Here is an 18185-nt window from a genome sequence, read left to right on the forward strand (position 1 = left end):
TTATTGCTCCCCATCACCAAAACCACCCTCCCTTCTCCCTCTCCCCTCCCCCCCAACAATGTCCTTTCTGTTTGCTTGTTGTATCAACTTCAAGTAATTGTGGTTGTTATATCTTCCCCCCCCCCGGTTTTGTGTGTGTGTGTGTGTGTGTGTGTGTGTGTGAATTTATATATTAATTTTTAGCTCCCACCAATAAATGAGAACATGTGGTATTTCTCTTTCTGTGCCTGACTTGTTTCACTTAATATAATTCTCTCGAGGTCCATCCATGTTGTTGCAAATGGCAGTATTTCATTCGTTTTTATAGCTGAGTAGTATTCCATTGTGTAGATGTACCACATTTTCCGTATCCACTCATCTGATGATGGACATTTGGGCTGGTTCCAACTCTTGGCTATTGTAAAGAGTGCTGCGATGAACATTGGGGAACAGGTATACCTTCGACTTGATGATTTCCATTCCTCTGGGTATATTCCCAACAGTGGGATAGCTGGGTCGTATGGTAGATCTATCTGCAGTTGTTTGAGGAACCTCCATACCATTTTCCATAGAGGCTGCACCATTTTGCAGTCCCACCAACAATGTATGAGAGTTCCTTTTTCTCCGCAACCTCGCCAGCATTTATCGTTCAGAGTCTTTTGGATTTTAGCCATCCTAACTGGGGTTAGGTGGTATCTCAGTGTGGTTTTGATTTGCATTTCCCGGATGCTGAGTGATGTTGAGCATTTTTTCATATGTCTGTTGGCCATTTGTATATTTTCCTTAGAGAAATGCCTGCTTAGCTCTTTTGCCCATTTTTTAATTGGGTTGCTTGTTTTCTTCTTGTAAAGTTGTTTGAGTTCCTTGTATATTCTGGATATTAATCCTTTGTCAGATGTATATTTTGCAAATATTTTCTCCCACTCTGTTGGTTGTCTTTTAACTCTGTTAATTGTTTCTTTTGCTGTGCAGAAGCTTTTTAGTTTGATATAATCCCATTTGTTTATTTTTCCTTTGGTTGCCGGTGCTTTTGGGGTCGTGTTCATGAAGTCTGTGTCCAGTCCTATTTCCTGAAGTGTTTCTCCTATGTTTTCTTTAAGAAGTTTTATTGTTTCAGGGTGTATATTTAAATCCTTAATCCATTTTGAGTTGATTTTAGTGTACGGTGAGAGGTATGGATCTAGTTTCATTCTCCTGCATATGGATATCCAGTTATCCCAGCATCATTTGCTGAAGAGGCAGTCCCTTCCCCAGTGAATTCTATGTGTTCTTTAGATACTTAGTTTCTCTTCCTGTGCTAGAGTGTCTCCAGTTTTTTCACAGCCACTAGGTGTCAGGGTTGTCAAGCTTTTGTGTAGGTCGAATGTTGATTCCAATCAGAACAGCTATTAGATGTTTAAATTAGGTTGCATGAAATTCGGGAATATGCTCAATGATGGCTAGCCTCTAGGAAAATGACTAAATGACTGACTTGCATGGCCAGGCACTGAGTATTTCCTGTTAGTGTGGCAAAGGGTGTGACATTTTTGCATTTGCCTAATTCACAAGTTTTGGATATTATGAAGGGGGAAGAATGTTTCACGGCAAATGAATTATCTCTGTACTTACTTTAATTTATAAGAAAAATGACACGATACCCATTTAAATTTTATTTTTTGAAAAATTAGTAATGGCCTAGGTATTAGCACGTGTAAAGGAAGTTGACAGTTACTGAGAGCTACTATAGTAAGCTTCCAGATGATGCTGTTTATTTATTTATTTATTTATTTTTTATTTTTTTATTTTTGGTGGCTGGCCTGTACGGGGATCCAAACCCTTGACCTTGGTGTTATAACATGGCACTCTTTTTTTTTTTTTTTTTTTTTTCCGTGACCGGTGCTCAGCCAGGGAGTGCACCGCTCATCCTTATATAGGATCTGAACCTGCGGCGGCGGGAGCGTCGCCGCGCTGCTAGCGCAGCACGCTACCGAGTGCGCCACGGGCTCAGCCCAGATGATGCTGTTTAAATTCACACCATGAGTCACTGCTCTGGCCTATGCAATTTTTAGTGTTTCCGAGACCATGTTTTACCACCAAGGGGTATTTGAGTTGGCAGGCAGTAGTCACCGTCCTCTTCTCTTATCCTTTCTCATTAACACATTTTCAGTGATTAGATTCTTACATTAGCTAATTGTGAATTTGGAAGAAGGAGAATGCTTTGAGGGCAGAAGAGTAAAACTCTGGGAGGATGGCATTGAAGGCAGATAGGTAAATTGCATGCGTGTGAGGAAAAGATGGACATGTGGAGTATATGTATATTTAAATCACATATGCTATTTATTAAATGACTATATGTCACATATTATGATTAAAACATTTATGAATTAAGTTATTAAATGCTTATAACAATAGAGTGGAGTTGGTTTTATTAACACCATTTTACAGACGAGAAAACTGTTAAGAGAGTTAAGTAATTTGCTTAAGGTCATTGAGCAAATATGGCATGAAGGTAGGCTTCAAATCTAAATCAGTCTGACTCCAAACCTGTAGTGTTGTGTTTCCTGATGTGCAGGGTTCAAAGGGTCAGAATATCAGCTCTTCTCCAATTTGTCTTTTATCTCATTCCCTATTCTTTTAAAGCTCCAAAAAACCTATTAAGCACACACTAGAAAGTGTTATTGTCCTACTGGAAAGGATTCAGGTCTCTGTAAAATTGCTAATTCAGCAAGAAAGCTACCTTATTATATGGCAGGATTCTTTGTACCAGAGAATTAGTCATGGTTTGTTCCCTGGTCCAACCATATTTATCATTCCTCATTGTGACAGAACATAAGCTTTACAAGGACAGGGCCTTGTTAGCCACCATCAATGCTGTATCCTCTCCAGTGTTCACAACCGTATCTGACTCATGGAAAATGTTCAATAAATATTATTGGTGGTGTTGTTGCTATGAACAAAGAAGGGTGCCAAAAGTTTTGGCCTCAGATTATGGGCAATTAAAATCAGTGTATTTTGCTATACTTTTAAAATTCAGAAGGGCATTAGTCTTTAGCTTCTTAAATGCCAAAGGCTGACAGATTTCCCCTTGTGCTATTACTATTACTTAAGTTTCCTCTTAACATATTTCATTCTTCCACCCATTTCTTTAAACAGAAAATGCCACTGTTACCTTAGCTCTGAATTATGGATGTGAGTGAATCGACTATAATTATTTTCTTGGACTCATTCATTAGATTTTATTTTCTGTCCCTTTCTGTGATATTTTTAACATCATTTTTGAGAGATTTCTTTTGCATCACGAGATAGACTCATGGAGTATTGTTCCATTATTTCACCTCCTTTTTTTTGAGGTTATTGTGCTTTCTTAGTTTTAAGTGAACTTAGTTTTGTTTTGTTTTTCTAAGAGAGTGTGCTTGTACTTCAGCTATTGCTTGTGTCAGGGCACAGGCATGTATACATTTTCCTACTTTCAGAAAGGCTAATGTTGCAAATAGGTTTGGTTGGAAAAGGTGAAAGAGGAGGCTATGATAGATGAGATGGTGGGTTTACTGGAATGGTCAGCCTGAAGTAAATGGATGACAAAGCAGGATTACCCGGAGAATCTGGAGACTCTGCCAGTTCTTACTATCAGGAGATGCAATCTTGGAGTTTATCTGCTTGGACTGCTTGGTTTTTATCCAGCTGGTTGATGCTACATAGTAATGATAATAGAAAGCTCCAGCTATTTTGTAGATCCCAGATTTATATATTAATTTGATAGGTTATGAAGAAAGATTTCCTTGGTGCTTTGGTTTTGTGGAAGGAAATAAAATAAGATTTGATAATCTGGATTCTAATTTAATTTCTTCATTCTTCTTTTACCCTTAATACTTATAATGACACTATAAAACACATCCCCTTCCCCTTCTGAAGTCCTTCGAAATAAATTAAAGTTGACATTACTGAGTTGAATATTATATACACTAAAGTACATTCACGTGTTGATGTGAAAATATGTAAAATTAAAATATTGTACTTCAGATATACTTCCATGTTGGAACACATCACATATCCCTGATTCTTGTCTACCTGATCACGGCATGCTATTCTTGCCTTCTGACCTTTGTACAAGGTTTATATAACTAAGTATTTATAATATGTAGCCCCTTTCTATTTATTTTTTTAACTACTAATCATTCTTTAAAGTCAAACTGAAGTCTTACTTCCCTCATGACACCTCATCCTATGACCTCTGGTCAATATGTAAACTCTTCATTCTTTGCCATTCTTAGCTTTTATCTGTCATACAATTTAGCATCTGATTGATTATATACTCATGAGAATCCATGTCGTACAGCAGTTAGAGTTTGGGCTTTGTAGTTAGCCAAACCTGGTTGTAATGTCTGTACTGCCTTGGGCATCCAAGTGTCTTCTTTGAAAATGTTAGGGAAATAACATCTACCTTACAGCCTGTTTTGAGAAAACAATATATAAAGGACAAAGTAAGTTCTTTACAGTATTTAGAGGACTTAGCACAGTACCTGACATGTATTTAGTATAAGGTTAGCTATTATAATGTTATTTTGTGTTATTCTCATAAGCCATTTTCCAAATGATTTGTAAGTTTTGTAAGGATATGTTCTCTATTTTATATACTTTTGTACTGCATATAGGATGCAACACTGTTGTGAACATATAGGATGGAATATTTTTGGACATACATAGTCCAGTCGTTGTGATCTGTGTCACAAAAAGAACATGTTGACACTTTTCAAGTTGGAGTTGCAACATATGATTCTAATATGTTTCTGTGGTGGTAGCTCTTGATGAGAAGTTAAATTAAGGTCTTGATTACTTGTGCCATGGTAATCTATGGGGGAAATAGGGTCTTAGGCCCAGTGTTCTGGCTAAAACCCAGCTCATGTTGTACTTACATCCTATATATCTAAACTTTGCTTGTGCTTCCAGGTGGTATTGCTCAGCACAATATTGTCCTTTCTTTAGTGATGATGTTCAGGAGTGAACATCTACTTTTTTTCTTTTATAAAGCTGACTTAGTTACCCCTTTTAGATAACTCCAAGATGATAAAGGTACATAATAACTTGTAGGATAGAAATTGAATTTAAAAGAACTCTTATCAATGAAGAAAAATAGAAATAAATTAAATGAAATTTATTTAGAGAGAATTACTGCAGTTTAACACACTTCAATTAAAAAATAAAAACCTACTTGATATCTGGTGTCTTTTTCATAATAACCATCCTAACAGGTGTAAAAGACAAGAGATGAGAGTTGGTGAGGGTGTGGAGAAAGGGGAACACTTGTACACTGTTGGTACAGCCACTATGAAAAACAGTATGGAGGTTCCTCAAAAAAATAAAACAAGAACTACTTTATGATCTAGCAATCCCACTTCTGGGTATATATCCAAAAGAAATAAAATCAGTATCTTGAAGAGATAGCTGCACTCCTGTGTTCATTGCAGCGTTATTTACAATAGCCAAGATACAGAAACTACCTCCATCAATGGATGAATAAAAGGGAAAAGGAAATGCTGCCTTTTGGGTAACATGGATGAACCTGGAGGACATTATGCTAAATGAAATAAGCCAGACACAGAAAGACAGATACTGTATGATCTCACTTATATGTAGAATCTAAAAAAGTTGAACTCATAGAAGCAGAGAGTAGTTTCCAGGGGTTGGAGGGTGGGAGAAGTGGGGAGATATTGGTCAAAGAGTACAAACTCTCAGTTATAACATGAACAAGTGCTGGGATCTAATGTACAGCATGGGTGGTGATGGATGTGTTAATTAATGTGATTGTGGTAATCATTGCACTATATATATATATCCAATCATGTTGTACACCTTGAGTATATTCAATCTTTATTTGTCAATTAAATATTTTTAAAATGAAAAAAAGAAAAATAAAATTGCTTCTGACCTTTGCACAAGGTTTATGACTGACCACATAGAAAATATTCTTAGACTTACCCTGGAACTCAAGAACTCTGAGGACACAAGACAATAATGTAGGAATCCTGTGAAAACAATGCTTAGCAAAACAAAACTTAATAGTGCTAGTCTTGTTGTTGTGCTATAGCATATACAAGGGTACTTCAAAGAATTCATGGAAAAATATAATTGAAAGATAATATGAATCTTTCATGAACTTTTGGAAGTACCTTTGTAGAGAAAAGGAAGTTGCTGAATTCCAGTAATAATTTACAACCATGTAAAGACTTACAGCAAGAAAAATGTTACGGATCATCTAGGATAAGGTGATATGCAATGATATTGCACTGGGAGTTATTTTTCTGTATAGGTAGAGCTAACTTCCCATTGGGGTTAGTGCTAAAATGAAACACCAAATGGAAAAATAAATTGTAAATGTATTTTACTTAAGACCTTTAAAATAAAGAACATATGCATCTGAAATTATTTAGATGCAGTCTAAGGAAGAATGTGATTGGGGGCAGGACTGAATGAGTGCTAAGCAGAGGTGCGAAGCTTCTAGAACAATGGTTCTATAAACAATAGATTCACTTCAGTGGCCTTTGTTAGATGAAATATGTTAATAACTCAATTGGGAGAAGATTCTTTCCTACTTTGTTTTGTAATTAATCCAGCTGTCTTGAAAGCATTCTAATTGAATTATTCCTTTTCAGAGTAGGAACCAAAGAACCAAAAGACTGCACATTAAAATATTCATGTCTGTCTTAGATGGTATTCTGTTTATTTGCCCAATCAAGTAAATGATTATTTATGCCATTTATAAACCTGTTTCTGAAGATCTCAAAGCATTTCAGGCACTATTTAAAAAATCATTGCACAGGTATAAAAGATGTTGAATAAGGAAGTGTGTTATGCCAAAGTTCAAGCCAACACAAACATGTTTTATTTTAACTTCCAGACATGCAATTTTATTCTTATTCAATTGTACACAGTTGCTTATCCCCCAACACCCAAAAAAGATGGTGTTACATTTATTCTTCAGTTTTCTTATACAGAGAGAGAGAGGGAGAAAAGGTTGGATACACAATTCAAGGTCATTCTGAGTCAGTAGCAGATTCAGAATTAATACTTGAATTTCCTAATTTCTAGCTTATGTAGCCATTTGACCATTTTCACCACTTCATAAACTGCAGATCTTTACAGGGTGATTTCTCTTTCTATAGTTATAGTCTGAAGAAAAAACCTTATGGATTTTTATGTAAGAATCTTGCCCTTTATTTAAAAATGACTTATCAAAATGATGCATATTACATGTTTGTTCTCCTTTCTAAGATTTGAATTCCACATTGGATAGTTAATGGTCATGATAAGTAGGGATCTTCTATTAAATTAGTAAAGTAAAAACATAAAAGATGTCTCTATAAAGTCCTAAGGTTTGCTATTCTGTTTCCATCTGTTGTCTCTGGGGTTCAGTTTATTGGTGGCACTTAAGTAGAAAGCTGTTGAATCAAGCACATACTAGCTGATTTTCATGTACCAGAAAAGATTTATTAATTTTTACAGTGTTGTTTGCTATGCAACAGTTTGCCTTGTGGACAGCTTATAGCTACTTTAAAGTGGGGAATTGTTGCAGGGAACCCTAAACATTTTCTAATTGTTCAGCTTTCCCTTTTCCACTTGAGAAACTGTTTTAGAAACTCTACGCTCCACTGTAGACTCTGGCCCCTGCCATTTACCCTATGTGCTTCCTGGACCCGCCCTCTAGGAGATAACAGCAGTCTCACCCCACCCGCCAGGGGCCAGAGGCAAATTAGGCTCCTAAAGTGGCCAACGGACTGTGTTCCACAGTCAGCCAATCCAAATTAGCAGGACAGCATCCCTCATTTACATAAGAGGACCTGAAAGAGAACCTGGGAGGGAGAAGGGTAGGAATTTAGGCTATGTAAGGGGGTCTTTTCCTTTGTTCTGGGAGACACTGGTTTAGGGGTTCTTGCTCCCCAGTGCTCTCCTTGCTTGCAAGCAAAAAGAGGCACTGTAACACTGAACAAAGAGCTGCAAAACTAAAATAAAGAGCTATAAAACTACAACACCGATGCTGGTCTTGGATTCCCCTGTGCGTTTGCCCCACAACAGAATGTTTATTGAAGTAGTTAATTCTTTGTTATGGGTTGTTTCAAAATTTACAATGCTGATAGGAATTTAAGAGGTGGTAAAAAACTTCAGTGTTTTCATCAAGGTGGCACTTTTTGTGCATGTCTTTTATTGACATTCCTAAGTCCATAAGGTTGTCAATAAAAGTTGGTATTGAGGAGAAATAATAGAAAAGTCCTAAAAGAGTTAACTCTGAAAACGATATCTTCCATAGTCTGTTTTGTAGCTTGAAAATGAGCTGTGCATAAAAGGAGGATAATCTTTCACTGTTAAGATTATGGCAGCTGGTGGCTTAAGGTGTAAACTAAAGATCATAGAGCCTTATATTAAGAATAGTATTTAGAATTCAATGAACCCACCTGTCTTATTTTAAAGATGAGAAAATGAGGCACAGGGAGATTAAATATCTTGAGTAAGGCCACACAATTTGCTAACGGCAGAGCTGGGGCAAAAACAGGAAGCAGTATTTTCTTGTAATCTTTGATTCCTTGGTTAGCCCTTTAGCATAAGTCAGCTGGTTGTATACGGATCCTTGGGTATTTCTGATTTGTATCTTGAAGCTGAGAGACCTGCAGTATAAAAAGCATTCCTCTCCTGTTTGAAAAGCTGCATGATTCTGAGACTGGACTGGTTACAGAAATCTCCTCTCATGTTAAAACAAAGCCAGAGCATTCAGTTTATTTCACAGGGGTTCATGGACTGAGAGGGCTTGCTCAGATGTGGCTGGAATGAGAGGCTTTGATGGTAGCATTTGTGGAAGTGAACCCTGTTCTCTCCAGGAAAAGGCATACTTCTGCTGGCTCCTGTGTCTTGAGAATTTCCTCTGCTTTAACCTCCGCCGTGTGCATAAGCAGTGACACTCTCTTCTTCATCCAGGGGCATATGGAACAGAGGTATCCCTTCTGGTCCCCCCAATAAAAGGTGTGGGTGGAGTCTTCTCTAAAATGCAAGTGATGACCCACTTCCCATCTCTACCACCCTATCCAAGGAGAAAAGAGGGGACTTCTTTTGATTGTTCACAGAAATGTACAACAAAGGACTGAAATGGGAATGCAGCACATTTGCCTTTTCAGTAAAGTCCACTGCTTTCTGATTATGCTTGCACTCCAGTTAGGATTTCTAGTCTTTCAGATTGGGCCCTAGGAATCTGGACCAGAATGGAATTTTCTACCAGGATGAAGGGAGGAGAAAGGGTATGGACTTTTTGGGTCTGTAGGAACCTTGCTGCTTTGGGGCTATGAAATCATCCAGAGGATTGAGTTTCATATCAAATTGCAGGCAGAACAAAATGCTTTTAACATCTCTCTGTACGTGAGTATGCTTTAGACATTGAGGTACCTGTAAATGGAAATAATTCAATAGTGCCTCTTTTTTTTTTTTTTTTTTTAAAAGAAAAGACAATGCAATAATATTACAACATTTCATATGAGAAAGGACTTGGAAGCATCATCTGGTTCAACTACATTAACACATGGATACACAAATAATACAAAAAACACATCATTTTGTACTTTTCTATTGCAATAAAATTTTGATTCTTTGACAATTTCTAATTCCTGTGTCCTATAAATCAGTGCCTTCTAAACTGGTGCTTGTCAAACTTTAATGTGTATACAAATCACCTGGGTATTTTGTTAAAATCTAAACTTTGATTTGGTAGGTCTGGAGTGAGACTGGAGAGTCAAACAAGCACCCCTGTGTTGCTGATGCTGCTGGTCTGTGGACCATACTTTGAGTAGCAAGATAGTTTAAATAATAAATTGTAGGAGAACATTATTTCATCTTGTATCTTAAGAGCCTAAATATAGTCTCCAGAACACAGTTAAGTACTTAGTGAATATTTTCTATTTGAGTGATTATTCAGTAGTAAGGTTTGTGTCTATGTGTAGGACATACGAGATATTGCTATCCTTACTATAATATCCTTTAACACAAGTTTTATAATTTATTTTTATTTATTTTTCAGCCTTATTGAGTGCAATTGACAAATAAAAATTGTATGTATTCAAGGTGTATGATGTGATGTTTTGCTATACATATACATTGTGAAATGATTACCGCAATGAAACTAAATAACATATCCATCATCTCACAAAATTACTTTTTTCGTGTGTGGTGAGAATATGTAAGATATACTCTCTTAGAAAATTTCAAATATACAGTACCTTATTATTAACTATAGTCACCATGCTGTATGTTAGGTTTCTAGAACTTGTTTATCTTATATCTGAAATGTTGTACCCTTTAACCAGTATCTCCTCATTTCTCCTGTTCCCGAGCTCCTGGAAACCACTCTTCTATACTCTGCTTCTGTGAGTTTGACTTTTTTAGATTCCACATATAAGTGAGATCATGCAATGTTTATTTTTCTATACCTGGTTTATTTCACTTAGCATGATGTCCTCCAGGTTCATTCATATATAGTGTAAAATAAGTATAAAATTTCATTTTTTTACATGTGGATATCCAATTTTCCCAGCCCTGTTTATTAAAGAGACTATTCTTTTCCCATTCTTGGCAACTTTGTCAAAGATTAGTTGACTGTATATGTGTGGGTCTATTTCTAGGCTTTCCATTGTGTTTCATTGGTGTATATGTCTGTTTTTATGCCAGTACCATACTGTTTTGATTACCATTGCTTTACAATGTAATTTGAAATCAGGAAGTGTTATGCCTACAGCTTTGTTCTTCATGCTCAAGCTTGCTTTAGATGTTTGGGGTCTTTTGTGGTTCCATATGAATTTTAGGATTGTTTTTTAATTTCTGTGAAAAGTACCTTTGGAATTTTAATAAGGATGGCATTGAATCTGTAGATAACTTTGGGTAGTATGGCATTTTGACAATGTTAATTCTTCTGATTTATGACCATGGGATATCTTTCCATTTATTTGTGTCATCTTCAATTTCTTTCATCAATGATTTATTGTTTTCAGTGTACAGATCTTTCACCTTCTTGATTAAATTTATTTCTAAGGTTTTTTTTTTTTTTTAGTAGCTATTGTAAATGAGATTGTTTTCTCAATTTCTTTTTTGGATAGTTTATTGTTATTGTGCAGAAATGCTACTGATTTTTGCATGTTGATTTTGTATCCTGCAACTACTGACTTCATTTATTAGTTCAAACAGTTTTTTCGGTGTAGCCTTTAGGGTTTTCTATATATAAGGTTGCTGTGGCTTGATTGAATTGTGTCCGCCAGAGTTCATATAGTAGAAGCTTAATTCCCACTGTAACTGTTCAGGTTGGGAAATCTTATTATGGTAATTGAAGGGTGGGGCCTTGAAGAGGGGATTAGATTATAGGACCATGCCATAGTGAATGGATTAGTAATCGTGATCAGGGGTATGGTTCTGAGGGCTTTAAAAGAAGAGCTCAAGAGAGGTTAGTCTCTTTGCCCCACCATTTTCTGACATGTGAAACCCCTGCATTGCTGTAAAGACACCACCAAAGAAGACCCTCACCAGATGTGTTCCCTGGTTTTTGGATTTCCCAGACTCTGAAACTGTAAGCAATAAATTTTATTTTCTTTATAAATCACCCCCTTTCAGGTATTTATGTTATAAGCAATAGAAATGGACTAGTACACCTCCTTTTCAATTTTTTGGAAGAGTTTGAGGAGGATTGGTATTAGTTGTTTTTTAAATGTTTGGTAGAATTCACATCGAAGCCATGAGGTCCTAGACTTTTCTTTGATGGGAGATTTTCTTTGATGGGAGATCAATCTCCTTACTCATTATTGATCTGTTCAGATTTTCTGTTTCACTATGATTAGTCTTGGTAGGTTTTGCGTGTCTAGGAATGTGTCTGTTATCCAATTTGTTGGCACATAATTGTTCTTAGTAGCCTCTTATGATCCTTTTCATCTCTGTGGTATCAGTTCTAATGTCTCCTCTTTCTGATTTCATTTTTTTGAGTCTTTATTCTTTTTTTTAGTCTAGCTAAAATAAAGGTTTGCCACCTTTGTTTATCTTTTCAATTAAAGTTTATTTTGAAACTTCTTTGTCATGTGAAAGGACAGGTTTCTGCACATATTGTGTTGTGTTTTTGTAGATCACATATTTCAGCAGGTGTAGAAATTGTTTTTTGCACATCACCTTGCCACAAGTGAAAGAGAATAGATCAAATGTGATAGCAGCTGAGTCTAAGGTGCAGGGAGCTGAAAAGAGAAAGAATGTAGCATTTTGGCCCTGGAGTGTCCACTGTGATTTGACCAAATTTATCATGGACTATTTAGTATTAACTCAGCAGCATTTGTTACAGAAAAGCAAGTTTAGTCACACATATGCTATATGACCAATGAAAATTATAATCTCAAACATACTCATATTAAATTTGTGTATCCAAGCTGTGCATCTCTACCGGTGTGCACAATCAGAAAACATCACAAGGACTGTTACAGTGTCCTTGTCAGGCAGAAAGATGACTGTGACAGCTACAGCTCTCCATGTTAATAGTAGGGCTGTGAGCATGCCTAGGGCACTATTGGCTAAAATTCAAAGGAGGTGTTGAGGCTGCTTAGATGAGGCCAACAGTCCTGCTGACAGCAGAGCTTTAAACCTGCACACGCCAATCATACAGCCTTTTGTAGATGTTAAGCTGTTTGTTTGTTAGGGGCTGATTGCCCGAGGGCTACTTTAATATGTAATGAGAACTTCAGTTTGTTCCTTAATTTTTTAAGGCATATTGGTTTTTGCTCCCTAAAATATCATATTTGGACAATTTCAAGTTTGCTATTTAGGAAGAAGCTAATTGGCTTTTGTATTATATCTCATGCTTCAGATGTGACAGCAGTAGAGACACTTATGCTGAAATACATCTAGGTGAGGGGAAATGTCACCAAAAGATGGCAACATTGCTGGTTTGCTCCACATTTTGATCAGTGATTTAGAAGGGTTTACATGTGAATAGGTTTATTTCCAGGCACTCTGATTTCAAATGACAAAGAAAAAAAAAAAAAAAGAGAAAGAAAACATTAATTAATCTAATTGATATTCTTCAGAGTCTATATTACATTTTAGATTGGATATCTTTGAATTTTTTTTACAGTGTGAATAGCTTTTCTTTTTTCTATGGTCATCTACACTTGAATTCACTGACAAAATAAACTATGTTTAGTTTAACATCTTTAGTATCACTTATGGAATTTTAGCAAAATGCCACAATAACAACCTGTAATGTATATCGCAGTCCTCCTTTTTAACCGTATTTTTATGATTCAGATTTTTAAATCTTTTTTTCTACTGCAGCATGGTAATACATGGTAATATTCTTTATATAAATGCTGCTCATATTATCATAGCATCTGGTAGCACCATAGTTCAGTATTTATCATCTACTCCATTATACAACCTTTATTCCAAAAGAGCTGTATGAGCCTATTAGATATATACACAATTAAGTAGGTAATGATCTGTGGCTGAAGCATACAGCATCAACACCTGACCTGTGGCTGATTTTCCAAGTGTGGTGCTGATTGTTGACAGGAAGTTACTTAGATTATGGGATTAAAAATGTTTATATTATTTTAAGGATTTTTTTGTTTTTGTGCTTTTAAGTTTAACGTATTTTGTTTTAACCTTATTGTTTGCTTAATGAAAAAATTGTAATATTTCCTGTTTCTCATTTAAATATCAATATTTCTCTCTATTGTGCTCTCCATCCAAACACTGGGAGTTACTGAAGCCCTCCTTGGTACTTTTGTTGGTGCAGAATGAAATGGTCCACCGCATGTGTCATTGCTGATAGCTATACATTTATGTCTTCATCCTAAATCTGTATTTGTAAAATTAAAGGTAATCTAATTTTGGTCATTTTCCCAACTTCAATGTGAGAGTCATTGAGAATAGTTAACAGTACTTTTGACAATTTGAATAAGGATCACATGTGAATTTAGAGAAACTAAATATGAGAAATTATTTTGGTAAGTATCTAAGTTTTGGGGCTTCTTTGTCAGCTTTTGAGCCCTAACTGACTGCTCATTTTCTCAGAATAAAGGTGTTTCTCACTTGGGTCAGAGCAGCAAGTTCTGGGAGTGTGATACAGTATCAAATGGATAAAGATAATTTTTGGTAAGCAGTAGTGTGCATTTGTTGAGAAAAAATTGGACAGAAAGTTTTAGCTTGCCTTTGCCCACTCTGATTAAAAAAATACATCCATACCATATAGTAAGAGTGGGCACAGTTAAGGTCAAATTCATTTAACAACTAGGGGAATGAATGATATTTATTTTACTGAGAATGGGGAACAGTAAATCTAAAGAAGAAACTAAAGCAAATGAATTAAGTGTTTTTGAACTTCGTTTAAACTTAGAAGTTGTCATTTTGGAGTCTCTTTGAAATCTATCAGGAAACATTTTTGTCTTTGAAAACAGGGAATAGATAACTCCTGGCTTAAGATAAGGATGTTTGACCTTTGTTATGTTAAAACAATGCACTAGATTTGGATCCATGGGGAAAAAAAAAAAAGGATACCAGTGGTGGGGTGTTTATGAAGGGAAAGAATGTTAAATTAGATTCTGTGTTAAGTAATGTGTGGTAAGTTACCTCTTGTGAACATATGATGCTCATGAATGACTTGTATCAGTCTCTGTGCATTTTTTTTCTACTCCAAACATCTGGCCCTGCAGGTATAGAGAAAGTCTTCGCATCTTTGTTACTCTGCATTTTCAAGAGGTTCTAGAAAGGTTTATTTCTTATTCTTGGTGAAAGAACTATTTGTGCACATTGCTGCTATAGAAAGTTAGTAATTTCTTAACGTTACTAGGGTATCGATCTGGGATAAAACTGAAAATGAGAATTTTCAAGAATGTTGATGTAAGTGGAATAGATGTTATCATCCTACTTTGTAAAGGTATTTTTGCATATGGTTCTATCTGAGACATGAGGTCAATGAACACACCCTAAGATCAGGCTCTTACAGTAGACTGAAAAACTGTTGGTGACAATGAAGAGCATGAATAATTGTATTTTTAGGATAAGTAGATGATACCGGTAACATTTTTTTGTGTGTGTGAGAGTTGAGGACCATTAAACTGAAAAGAGTAATCACATTCAGAATAATAAAAAAATATTGTTAGGATAGATATATAGGTTGTAGAAGGTGAAGTGCATATTACCTAGAATTTCTCTGAAAATAATGTGTGTATCAGAGGAATTAGAGACACCAGAAATAATGTATAGGTTATGATTATAATGAAAATATGATCAGCATTTATTTGCTACATCTCATTATGAATGATATGCAAAAATTGATGGAATTTGGACAGTGCTAAGAATTTATTTCACTATATCATGTTATAAAGAATTAAAATTTTCTTCATAAATGATAGCCATGCTCTCAAGACCATAACTCATTTTATACTGTATTTCTCCTTGTTCATACTGTAAAAACTGACTTTACAAAAGGTTCTTTTGCACCAGGGCTGGAGTAAACAACTGGGGTGAGAACCTCCTTTTAAAAAGGAAATTCAAAATTATTATGCAGTAATTTGGGAGGTTTGGATTTTTTTGAAGGCAAATGCATTAAAAAAATGAGAATGTATTAAATCATAAAAAATTTGGACTTGGAACTTGGCTTCAGTAAAGGCAGAAAGCATTTATTATTTTTAAACCTATCTTCCTCCTAAGCACTAACACAAGCTACATATTCATGAATCAAATCCCCACTAGTGTGTGAGGCCAGTCCACTGAAAATAAAGAGCCACATATGAGTCTGTCACAGAGCAAGATAATAGCTGTGTTCTTTTTGCATGGACACCATTTTTGACTAAAAGGGGTTGTAAAAAAGTAATAGAATTATAAAGTCAGTTTATGGAAAGAAGATAGACTCTTCCTGCGTTATGTAAATACTTTCTACTAAGGTGCTGTGATATAAGAAACATACTATGAAACATTTCATTTTAACCTCTCCCCCAAAAAGATGATTATTCACATAATAACAAAGGAACTTCTACTGCATGTGAATGTTCATTTATAGATTATGTACAGAAAGGTTGTAATGTTAGGAGACAGTATTTACTGGACATTCTTTAATAATAAAGATTTTCTATCTCCGAAGCTGTGGGAGTGCCTTCTACACAGGTTAGCTCTTTAATTTACTTAATTCTTACAGTAATCATGGGATTGAAATATTATTATAGGGTCTGTAACCTGAAACCTGAACTAATGGATAAAAGCATGTTTCATTTTGATAATGTCCCATTTTGATGGGGCTGCTGGTCCTAGTCCCTACCGTCTCCACCCTTTCCCTATTTCTTGTAACAGGCACTAAAATAGAACTCCTAGTGCTTAATGTGCAAGCAATAGGATTGTCTGGCAGGAGTGCCATAGGCATTGTTGAAGAAGGAGAGATGTAGATGAGCACGTTGTAACCATAGGGAAAGGCAAGTCCTAGTTAGGGGAACCAGGGGTCTAGAGGGCACAAGGTGGCTGCTAAAGAATTATTAAGATATGGTAAAGTTAGATTTCAGGGTAGTATGAAATCAGGGGTACTTTTCTAGAATCAAAATGCAAGATCAGGTGGCAGAGTTTTACTCTGAAACATTAATCATATTATTTCTTCTATTTTCCTCCACACTGGGCCACCCACACTGGACGGAATTTTCAAATAAGGCCTAGATGATAAAAAATGGTAAATTCTTAATATCTTGCAAGGAGAGGCAAATACACAGAACCAGGTTGACTTTTCCCCTCTTCCATGCTACCCAAGGAAACACCCTTTGAGCCAGGAAGAAGGAGGAGAGTTGGGTGGGAATAGAACAAACTTAGATATGGTTTGTTTTTGTGCTGGACTCTCACTACTGTCTGCCACTACTCCTCCATTCTTCCAGGGTGGGAGGCGTGATAGAACTTACTCTGTCAAAGTTTGGGGGATCTGAGATGACCAGTGAATCCCAGGTTCTCTACAGACATCTGAGAGTAAAAGAGTTTTTAGGGGTTTTAGGGGAAGAGAGTGTTTTCTGCCATGTTGTTGGCTTAGAGTTTCTTTTCAGTTCTGGGATAGTATGTAAAATCATCAAAACATTTTCTTTAGAAAGAGTATGGTTAGAAGTCAGCTGAGAGAGAGAGGGTCAGGGAGCTTTATCACATGGAGGAGACAAGGGGAAGCAGATAGAAGTGTTGGGTGAGGGTGTAGCTGACCTCAGGGATCACCAGCTCCACAGGGTGCAGTGGGAACTAAGAGAAACAGACTGTCCAGTTGCCTTTTGTGTGAGTACTGTCCTATGCTGATGAATAGGTGGGAGAAGTTTCATCAGGAATGGGAGGCCAGTGGAGGACCAAGGCAGATACAGATGCATGTATAGATGGCTGTCTTCCCGACTGTTCTGTGTTGGCAGCTATATAAACCCTCTTGTGGCTTAGACTCATCTCCGGGGAGGAGGCATTAGAAGAAAAATCTGAGAGAGAGATTTAAACCTGAATGTGATTGAGTTATAAACCTAAACAGACTGAGAAATCACTGCATTGGGATGAGTTTTCTTGAAAGGGATTAGATTAAGTTTCTGCCCTGAGCAACATGATGCTTAGAGTAAAAAATTTGATTTTATTATAGAAAAGAAAGTTATATTTTTGAACATCCATGTTTATGATCATGAAATTTTTATCTGCTATAAAGTTCTAAATGAGGGAACATATAAGGTCTCCTGAATGAGGGAACATTGTGATGTATGGAAATATAGCAGAGATTTAGATGGCAGTAAATGTGTGTGTGTGTGTGTGTGTGTGTGTGTGTGTGTGTGTGTGTGTGTGTGTGTGTATGTATGTGGTGCGGGGAGGCTTTATCATTTACTTTGACTTTTGCATTCCATTTCTGCCATGGCCAACTGGGAGATGAGGTGTTGCTTTGGTTGGTGATGCCAGAGAAAATATGGAATGTCCAGTTAAATTTGAATTTCATATCAATGATGATTAATTTTCTAGCAGAATTTTGCCCCAAATATTTCATGGAACATACTTATACTACAAAAGTATTCATTATTTGTTGGAAATCAAAATTTAACTAGTAGTGTTTTTTTATTTGCTAAATCTGGGAACCCTATTCTTTGGTGCCCCAAGCCAGTGAAGGAATAAAACTAGCCTGCACTTTAGTCCATCAGTCTGTGAAATTTGACAACAGGTGGGTGCCTCACAACAGGTGTTAATAA

At 36.2% G+C, this 18185-nt stretch overlaps 1 protein-coding gene across 6 annotated transcripts in view; it reads left to right on the top strand.

Annotated features, from left to right (window-relative positions):
- The window catches only part of CTNNA3 (catenin alpha 3), a 1664900-nt gene that overhangs the window by 134064 nt on the left and 1512651 nt on the right, over window positions 1-18185 (top strand). The window lies entirely within an intron of this gene.

This window comes from Cynocephalus volans, chromosome 7 (genome assembly GCF_027409185.1).
Source record: "Cynocephalus volans isolate mCynVol1 chromosome 7, mCynVol1.pri, whole genome shotgun sequence".
Lineage (NCBI taxonomy): Eukaryota > Metazoa > Chordata > Mammalia > Dermoptera > Cynocephalidae > Cynocephalus > Cynocephalus volans.